This window comes from Salmo trutta, chromosome 17 (genome assembly GCF_901001165.1).
Source record: "Salmo trutta chromosome 17, fSalTru1.1, whole genome shotgun sequence".
Taxonomy (NCBI): domain Eukaryota; kingdom Metazoa; phylum Chordata; class Actinopteri; order Salmoniformes; family Salmonidae; genus Salmo; species Salmo trutta.
In genome coordinates, this window is record NC_042973.1 from 47965947 (window position 1) to 47975914 (window position 9968).

The following is a 9968-nucleotide window of genomic DNA, read 5'->3' on the forward strand; positions in this document are numbered from 1 at the left end:
CCTCACAGCCACATGACCCACCTCCTCTTTCAAAACAAGCTTTTTAACAGAATAATAAACTCCATAGAGCACAAAGGTACTATCCAGTTGGATCAGATCTGCTGGAGATGTTTTATGTTGGGTGGCGGAGGGGGGCATGTGTCTGTGTGTGTGGTTTTACGTGAGCGAGGGGGATTGGGATAGGAAGAGAGACAGGAAGAGAGAGATACAGTATAAAGTGTATGTGAGAAATGAAAGCGTTTGCACATGCACGAACGGCTCTGTTTGTGTGTGCACACTTGAATGTGTGTGGTAGAGGATGAGGACAATGGGTAGCCTAGCTGTACTGTAAAACAATCCCTTTATACACTCCGCTGCCCAGTCTGTTAATATGTAGAGCACAACAATAAATAGAGCTCTAGAGCTCGCAATGCCTCACCTGTCACCTAACTTCCAGTAAAAGGTCAAAGGTGAGGGGACAGCTGTGGTTTGTCCCACACAGGAAATGGCCTACTTTATCAGGACACTGTATTTTGATGTTGCCCCAGCAGCCAGCCAGCCAGAACTATTGACTGTAACGGAAAATGGCACCCTATTCCCTATATAATGAATTACTTTTGATCAGAGCCCTATGTGCCCTGGTCAAAAGTAGTGCACTACATAGGGAATAGGGTGCCATTTAGGATGCAACCAATTAGGCTATTCCCCTTTGGGTGACCACATCCTTGTTATGCTGTTTAAATAACAATCCACTAACAGTAGGACAAGAGAAACTGAGGGGGATTTCTGCATAACAAGTCTGTTGTGGTGTTAGCTAACATTTGACATTTGTACTGGAACACATATATTATATATGTGGTTCTGTATGGCTCTGTTGGTAGAGCATGGGGCTTTCAGTGCCAGGGTCATGGATTTGACTCCTGGGGCCACCCATACATACAATGTATGCACGCATGACTGTACATCACTTTGGATAAAAGTGTCTGCTAAATGTCATATGTTAGGCCTATTAGTATATTATATAGCAAGTTCAGTTAGTTAATGAAGGATATGTTAGGCACTAATATCAACAAAGCAAGTTGAGCAACCTAGTTATACTGTGGAGTAGAGAGCTACATTTCTGCATTTTATCATGTTGCGGGGCAGGAGCGGGCAGTCAGACAGACAATTTTGGGATGAAAATATTTGTAATACTCCAGATTATTTTGAACAGTTGTCTTTCTGTTTTGTATATGTTATCTTTTGTATTAAAAACACATCTTTGTCACAATATTAACAAACTCTAATAGGATAATTCTACTTCAGTTTCAATAGTCTAGCTCTCTTCTCTTGTGTTGGGCATGTGAGATCAAATGTGCCTATGCGTGGTCTCAATTAAATAGCCTGTAGGCAATATGCATGGGCTTAGAAGCATGCGCAGTTGTCTTTCCATGGAAATGAACTTCCTATATATGATAGGCTATAGTTTAGGATCTGACAGTGACTGGACATAATATTTATGTCTGCCTGTATATTGTCCCGCTACATTATTATTTAGAATGGTTGTCTTTCAGTTTTGTAGGCAATTTGTTTGTATTAAAAGCACCTCTGTCGCAATATTCACAAACTCTAATAGCCTAATTCGTGCTGATTTACTTTCAGTAGCCTACCTTTCTGCTATTTTGTTGGGTGTGTGCAATTTGTCTTTAACATCCTAAATATGAAAGGCTATGGTTTAGACTGCTTGCAAATCGTCCTACTCTTTAAAGTTATGCAAAATGTAGCTCAACTCAAGTAAGTGTCCACTCTCCTATATTTCGTGACAACTCTACTCTCTTTCAAACTATGTCTACCCTATTGGCTGATATAGGCCAAAAATACTAATAGACAAATATAATGAACCTCTGGTATTTTAACCTACTGTATTTCTTATCCTATTTTTGCGAATTTTGAACATGACTAAGGTGGCAAAATTGCTGATGTACCTAAAATAACATTGCGCGACTGCAGTCACGTTCCTGGGAGTCCGACAAGAAGTCAATGGGCTGGTGGGAGCAGGATGAAGAAATCAGTCCTGCACAGACCTCTGCTGTGGAATTTGGTTCTACTTCCCTGGACATACTCTCCTGTTAGTAGCTGAAAACACCATAAAGTTAAGGCCTTTGCAGACTGTACATAAGAGTATTTTACGATTATCATGTAACCCTGTGCGATGTTACCAAATTAAAATCATGATCAACCTGGCCAAATTGTACGATTTTCTTCACTTCTGTCGTCACATTATGCGATTGGCTTGCGAGGCTATGTTAGCCAACGTAGGTTACATTAACTCAGTGTCGTCAACTTAGCGACTTTGTCACTATATTTAGAGAGTATTCAGACACGTCTAGCTACACATTTTCAAAAAAGCGACTAGCTCTAGTGACTTTTTCTGGTGTTATTGGAGACTGTTGGAGACTCTGACGTGAAAGCACGTATCGTTCTTACTCTTCTCAACGAGCAGCGGGTGTTGCCGGGGGCCCCACCCCCGTCCCAAAGCACTCACAGGCGGCCCAGTCCTCGCGCAGCAGTCCCTCCCAGCTGCAGTCAGAGCAGGAGATGTTCACCCCTCCGCGTCCAGACTGCAAATGAATCGCATGCGGGAAGCCACCGCTGACTGTTCCCGCCCTGGCTTACATTCAGGGCGGGATGTAAATGTTAAAAAATAAAATAAAAAAATAAAAATAAAAACGAAGTAACTCCGCCAGAGTGTCTCTTTTGGGTCACTTTTGCCTGTCCCAAGCCCGGATAAAGGAGGAGGGTTGGAATTGTGACATAAAAAAAAAATAAAAATCGACAGAAGAAAGTTCATTTGTAGTTCTAACATATTTAGGATGTTTTTTACTCACTTTTTGTCTCTCCCACGACATTATTCCTCTCTCCTACAGCATCCATCACAATTACATGCACATGGCCAATTATGCAAATTAGGCGATGACGTCATTTAGCTAACTTCTAGTGACTTTTAGGACAGCCAATAGCTACTTTCCTTACTGAGGAGTTGGCAACACTGCATCAACTACAGCGGTGTGTGTGATCTGCTCATGTGCCAGCACCTGCAGCGAAAGCCTCACTATTTGCTTATGCATAAGTGAAGTAAGTTCTGAAAAACTGAAAGTATGCATCTTAGAAATAGTTTTCTTTCACATACAAACTTTATATGGCCGAACTCAGAGCGAATAGGCTTTTCCAAAATATAATGGTCGCTGTGGTAGAACGTTTAGTTTGATTGGCGATTTTGTGCATTTATCAAAATCCTATCAGGGAGCCTGATTTCAAATGTGTCCTGTAAACAAGTTTATTAGGGAAATCGTTGTTCTTGCAAAGCATGTAAACGTTTAAATCAAACTATTATATTAATCTGACTATTCACAATAATCGTATTATTGTGTGCATGTTGTGCTGGTCATGTTCCCATTGTTCGGCTCGTAACACCAACCACATTACATGATAAAGGCAAACAAATTCTGGAGTCCGACAAAGGTTTATGACCCTTAACAGGCTGACCACACAGTTGCGTGCGCGAGCGGTGCAAAATAAATGTAGAACTCTATCTTATTCAATTATTGCACCCACACTGCTCGCAAGCGCCAACGAGCATCTGTGGTGCCAAGGGATAAAATAGAAGTCATGTGGGTGACTGAAAGACGTGCGAGGTCAGTGGCTGTAATGCACCTAATTTATGAAAGTTGCCAATCGCAATATAAAGTCAAGAGAAGATAAAGCCTAGGAGGAGAGATGACTAGAAACGATTTAGTTGACAGTTTTATGTGTAGATTAATTGTCGGAGTAGAGGACCTTGTGCATTTCAGGTAAAATAACAACTCAATGTTTATATCCCAGGACAAATTAGCTAGTAACAGCAAGCTAGCTAAATAGGACAAATTAGCTAGCAAGTGCAAGCTAGCTAGCTAAATTGCCATAAATGTATAATGCTTTTTGACCTGTCCCCAAATTAATGTAATTGGTTCAGAGTTTTTGATATTTTAACCTGCGTGTAGTGATCGGGTTTGGTGTGGGGGGGACAAAATACATTTATACACGATGGCGCACGATGGCGCCGGTTTGGGTTCCGTGTAAGCATTGGTCCATGACCTGGACATTTTGTCACGGACTGCAAAATCGTGGCATAAGACAGCTAAAATTGTACAGTGTGCATTGGCCTTGAACAAGGCACTTAACCCACTGTTCCTAGGCCATCATTGAAAATAAGAATTTGTTCTTAACTGACTTGCCTAGTTAAATAAAGATCAAATAAAGTGTGTGGGAGAGAAGAAGGATCAGCCTCAGCTCCAGATTGGTGCGGTTTGGTTTGGTTTCCTTTCTTTCTCCCCCCTGCAGCCTGTTGGAAGGAATGATCCCTCTTTAATGTGCAGAAAGCCAGAGAGCACGTGCTGCTAATATGAACCATTATCTTGGGCTGACACACACACTCTGACTTAACTCTATTAGCCTGGCTCTGCAGCATCCCTCCAGTTGGTAGCTACCAGAACTGTCTTCAAATATTATTTGAAATAATTGAACATACTTTAGCTGGGCTTGATTGAGCTTTTCTGTTGCAATGGAACCAATAGAAAAGTCCCAAAATTGCTAACCCTGCCCACCTGGCACTACAGGTATGTTAAATACATCAAATAGTATTTGAACCCAGGTGCTCAGCGCTACAACCCCCCCCCCCCGCTTTGATCTCCATAAGACTAGTAAAAGGAAGATGCTCCAAATGATGTGTAGTTTGTGTGTGTGTGTCTGTGTTCAGAAACTGGGTGGAGGTCAGGGGAGCTAATGCTTCCTTTGATTCCAATAAGGATTTCCTTGTACTCGTAGACTGACTAATGCCATTACATTACATGGCATCTTGTGACAAGGAAATGTTCTCTTATAGAGGGTTTAACTCTCTGGGGTTTAGTGAAAACAGCTACCCCTATGATGGCTACATTGAAGTCACCATTGAGTTTGCAGCTGAAGTGGTGGGTGTCCAGAAGCCTTTAACCTTTAAACACACTTGCCATAATGTGCCCGGAGCCCCATCACATGATGTCTCTCGCATGCTCTTGGGAACATACTCCAAAATGTTATCTGTGCTAGGGAAGCTGTGTGAGAAGCTATAATGTGCAACACAAGAGAGTGTACCTTATCAGAGCTCCAACCACCTAAAGGCCTCACCTCTTTGAGGCCCTTGACTTTGCCTCCTCTGGATGAAGCAGAGATCAAAGTTTGTATGGAATTTACCAAGGCAGCAAGACCTCACACTGTCCTGGTCGAGCCCTTTGAGAAGAGGGCAATGGCTAGTCAAGTAATCGTGACCAGTGGCATCCATTCTGTGCCTTCACAGGGAAGCAGCTGCGTCACTCTAAAAAAAAGAGGTTATGCAGCCTGTAAATTGGGGGAACTGGGGAAAGCGTGCCCCACATTTACAAAGTCACAGACACTCCTATTCCCTTCATCATGACCTGTTTGACTTTGGTGACTCTCCTATACTATCTATATTCATACATTTTAGTTGTTTAGCAGACACTCTTATCCAGAGCTTAAATGAGCAATTTGGTTAAATGCCTTGCTCAAGGGCACATTAACAGAACTATCGCACCCTGAACAGACGGATCATCCCCGACCAGTACATTGTCCCCAGAATAGATTATGTGTTGGACTGCTTATCTGGAAGCAAATGGTTTTCAGTGCTGGACCTCCAAAATGGCTACTATCAAATCCCCATGAGCAAGGCGGACAAAGAAAAACAGCATTCATGTAACGATCGTCGTGCAGGAAGGAAGAAGTGGACCAAGGCGCAGCTGGGAGCGAACACATGTTATTTATTACAGACTGAAATAACACGATCAAAACAGAGAATAAACGTATCGTTACTGCTCCAACAAAAAGAGACAACAACACACAAACATCGTGGGGGGAAAAGGAACTTAAATATGATTCCCCAATCAGAGGCAACTAGCGACAGCTGTCTCTGATTGGGAATCGACAGAACCCAACATAGAAATACGCCCCAAAGCAAGGCTATACCAAAAACATAGAAAATAAACTATAGAAATGCCACACCCTGACCAAAATAGAAGAGTTCACCTGGTCAGGGCGTGACAATTCATCAGTTTAATAGGATGCCACAAAGAGTCCCTGGAGCCCTGGCAACATTCCAGCGCTTCATGGAAAAGGCAGTGGGCGACATGAATCTTCAAGAGGTGCTTATATACCTTGGTGACCTGCGGGAAGACCCGTGAAGAGCACAAGGAGAGACTGGAGTCCTGTAGGTTGAAGCTCTCGGTGGACGAGTGCAAGTTCTGCAAGACATCTGTGAAATACCTTGGCACATCATGTCTGACAAAGGCATTGCAACTGACCCCTCCACATGGACTTGTTTAACCAATCTCAAGACCCTTCAGTTTTTCCTGGGTTTCTGTGGCTATTACAGACAGTTTGTTGAAGGCTACTCCTCCATTGTGCTTTCTCTTCATGAGCTAACAAAAGGCAACACTCCAAAGAGAAAGCAGAGTTGACCAGTCAAACGCCCTCCCAGAGTTACCACCTACTTCAAGGACTGTGAGCCGTTTGAAGATCGCTGGATCCACAGTGTGAAGAGGCCTTCTATAACATCCTGAACCGACTCACAGCCTCTCCTGTGTTGGCATTTGCAGATCCAAGCAAGCCTTACCTGATGCACATTTATGGCAGCATAATTGGCCTGAGAGCAGTGCTCAATCAATAATAAGAAGCGGAGACCTGTAGCCTTTCCCAGCAGGAGTTTGTCACACAGTGAGAAGAAATACCCTGCACACAAACTGGAGTTCCTCGCATTAAAATGGGCTGTGGCAGACAAATTCCACGACTATCTGTACGGGGTGCAGTTCCTTGTATGCACCGACAACAACCCTCAAACCTACATCCAGACCACTGCCAAGATGGATGCTACAGGACATAGATGGATGGCGGCTTTGGCCAAGTATGATTTCAAGCTCCAGAACCATCCCGGTCATGTCAACATTGATGCAGATGCACTGTCCAGATGACCTCACCCCAGCAGCAATCAAGAAGATGACTGGATTGAATGGAACCTTTTCACAGTTGCACAACTGAATGCATTAAACCGAAATGTGTTTTCCACATTTAAACGAGAGGTGCTGGGGGCTGCCTTAACCTTTTCACACATACCAACAAATGGGTATGATCATTCTACAGTGGTCCCTGCAGCGTACGCTCAAACCGGTGTGATTAGAACGATTATTTAGAACATCCAGTTTTGGTATGATGCAACAATCAGCATTTGAGCTGGCCACACTGTTTTTTTACAGAAACATTTTGCACAAACACAATCCTTACAAAGTATTGTTCAGAATGTGACCAGTTTATTTTTGGATGCAATGTTCAGACATTCACAGAAGTAGCGACAGCAAAACACAATCATCCAAACCGGAAAATGTAGGCTACATTTGTCCTAGCGCTAACTGAGGAAAGATTGACGTAACACAAGCTGTCATATTTTTATAACTCTCAGCTGACAGAAACTACAATATGAATTAGCAATTACTATTTATAATTAATCACATCATGGGTGAGCTCACCATTGATCAAAATAATTGAGTAAAACACTTTCTAGAAATCGAAAGTAATCCGACGATGTGTAGTTTGTGCGCGCTGGCATGTTTGTTTTTTCGCATCAACCAAAGATAATAAAAGGAGACTAGATGAGTTTGGTCTGTATGCATGTTGAAGGGGGTGTGTCGGCTACGATCATTCACTTCGCTTCATTCACTTCCAGAAGTTTACACGAAAGATGAGTGAACCATCTGCTGATGTAAAAAGTGCTTTATAAATACATTTGATTGACATTTGATTGAACCATTCCTTCACCTCATTATAACATCTTTGCTCTGACAGACACCCAGAATGCATTGTATAATGTCAATAAACATGGCGCCACACATAGCTGGCAAATAGATTAGCATTAGCTCATTATAATCGGTACTAACTAAAAAGGTATTTTATACACATAGGTGACCATTAAAATCTATGCAATAATCGGAATGCACTATTTGTCACCAGAACTTGAAAATATGTGAATAAAACTGTAAATACATTATGCTCCATACACACATACAGTTGAAGTCGGAAGATTACATACACCTTAGCCAAATAAATTTAAACTCAGTTTTTCACAATTCCTCACATTTAATCCTAGTAAAGATTCGCTGTTTTAGGTCAGTTAGGATCACCACTTTATTTTAAGAATGTGAAATTTCAACACATTCCCAGTGGGTCAGAAGTTTGCATACACTCAAATGGTATTTGGTAGCATTGTCATTAAATTGTTTAACTTGGGTAAAACGTTTCGGGTAGCCTTTCACAAGCTTCCCACAATAAGTTGGGTGAATTTTGGCCCATTCCTTCTGACAGAGCTGGTGTAACTGAGTCAGGTTTGTAGGCCTCCTTGCTCGCACATGCTTTTTCAGTTCTGCCCACAAATTTTCTATGGGATTGAGGTCAGGGCTTTGTGATGGCCACTCCAATACCTTGACTTTGTTGTCATTTTGCCACAACTTTGGAAGTATGCATGGAATACATTTTGAAGACCAATTTGCGACCAAGCTTTAACTTCCTGACTGATGTCTTTAGATATTGCTTCAATGTATCCACGTAATTTTCCTACCTCATGATGCCATCGATTTTGTGAAGTGCACCAGTCCCTCCTGCAGCAAAGCACCCCCACAACATGATGCTGCCACTTTCTAGCTTCACTGTTGGGATGGTGTTCTTTGGCTTGCAAGCCTCCCCCTTTTTCCTCCAAACATAACAATGGTCATTATGGCCAAACAGTTCCATTTTTTTTCATCAGACCAGAGGACATTTCTCCAAAAAGTACGATCTTTGTCCCCATGTGCAGTTGCAAACCATAGTCTAGCTTTTTTATGTCGGTTTTGGAGCAGTGGCTTCTTCCTTGCTGAGCGGCCTTTCAGGTTATGTCGATATAGGTCTCGTTTTACTCTGGATATAGATACTTTTGTACCTGTTTCCGCCAGCATCTTCACAAGGTTCTTTACTGTTGTTCTGGGATTGATTTGCACTTTTCGCATCAAAGTACGTTAATCTCTAAAAGACAGAACACGTCTTTTTCCTGATCGGTATGATGGCTGCGTAGTCCCATGGTGTTTATACTTGCATACTATTGTTTGTACAGAAGAATGTGGTAACTTCAGGTATTTGGAAATTGCTCCCAAGGATGAACCAAACTTGTGGAGGTCCACAATTTTTTTCTGAGGTCTTGGCTGATTTCTTTTGATTTTCCCATGATGTCAAACTTAGAGGCTTTGAGTTTGAAGTTAGAACTTGAAATACATCCACAGATACACCTCCAATTGACTCAAATGATGTCAATTAGCCTGTCAGAAGCTTCTAAAGCCATGACATCATTTTCGGGAATTTCCCAAGCTGTTTAAAGGCACAGTCAACTTCTGACCCACTGGAATTGTGATACAATGAATTATAAGTGAAATAATTTGTCTGTGAACAATTGTTGGAAAAAATAATTGTGTCATGCACAAAGTAGATGTCCTAACCAACTTGCCAAAACTATAGTTTGTCAACAAGATATTTGTGGAGTGACTCCAACCTCAGTGTATGTAAACTTCAGACTTCAACTGTACATAAACTCAGCAAAAAGAGAAATATCCCTTTTTTAGGACCCTGTCTTTCAAAGATAATTTGTAAAAATCCAAATAACTTCACAGATCTTCATTGTAAAGAGTTTAAACACTGTTTCCCATGCTTGTTCGATGAACCATAAACAATTAATGAACATGCACCTGTGGAACGGTCGTTTAGACACAAGCAGCTTACAGACGGTAGGATATTAAGGTCACAGTTATGAAAACTAAGGACACTAAAGAGGCCTTTCTACTTATTCTGAAAAACACAGAAAGAAAGATGCCCAAAGTCCCTGCTCATCTGCGTGAATGCGCCTGAGGACT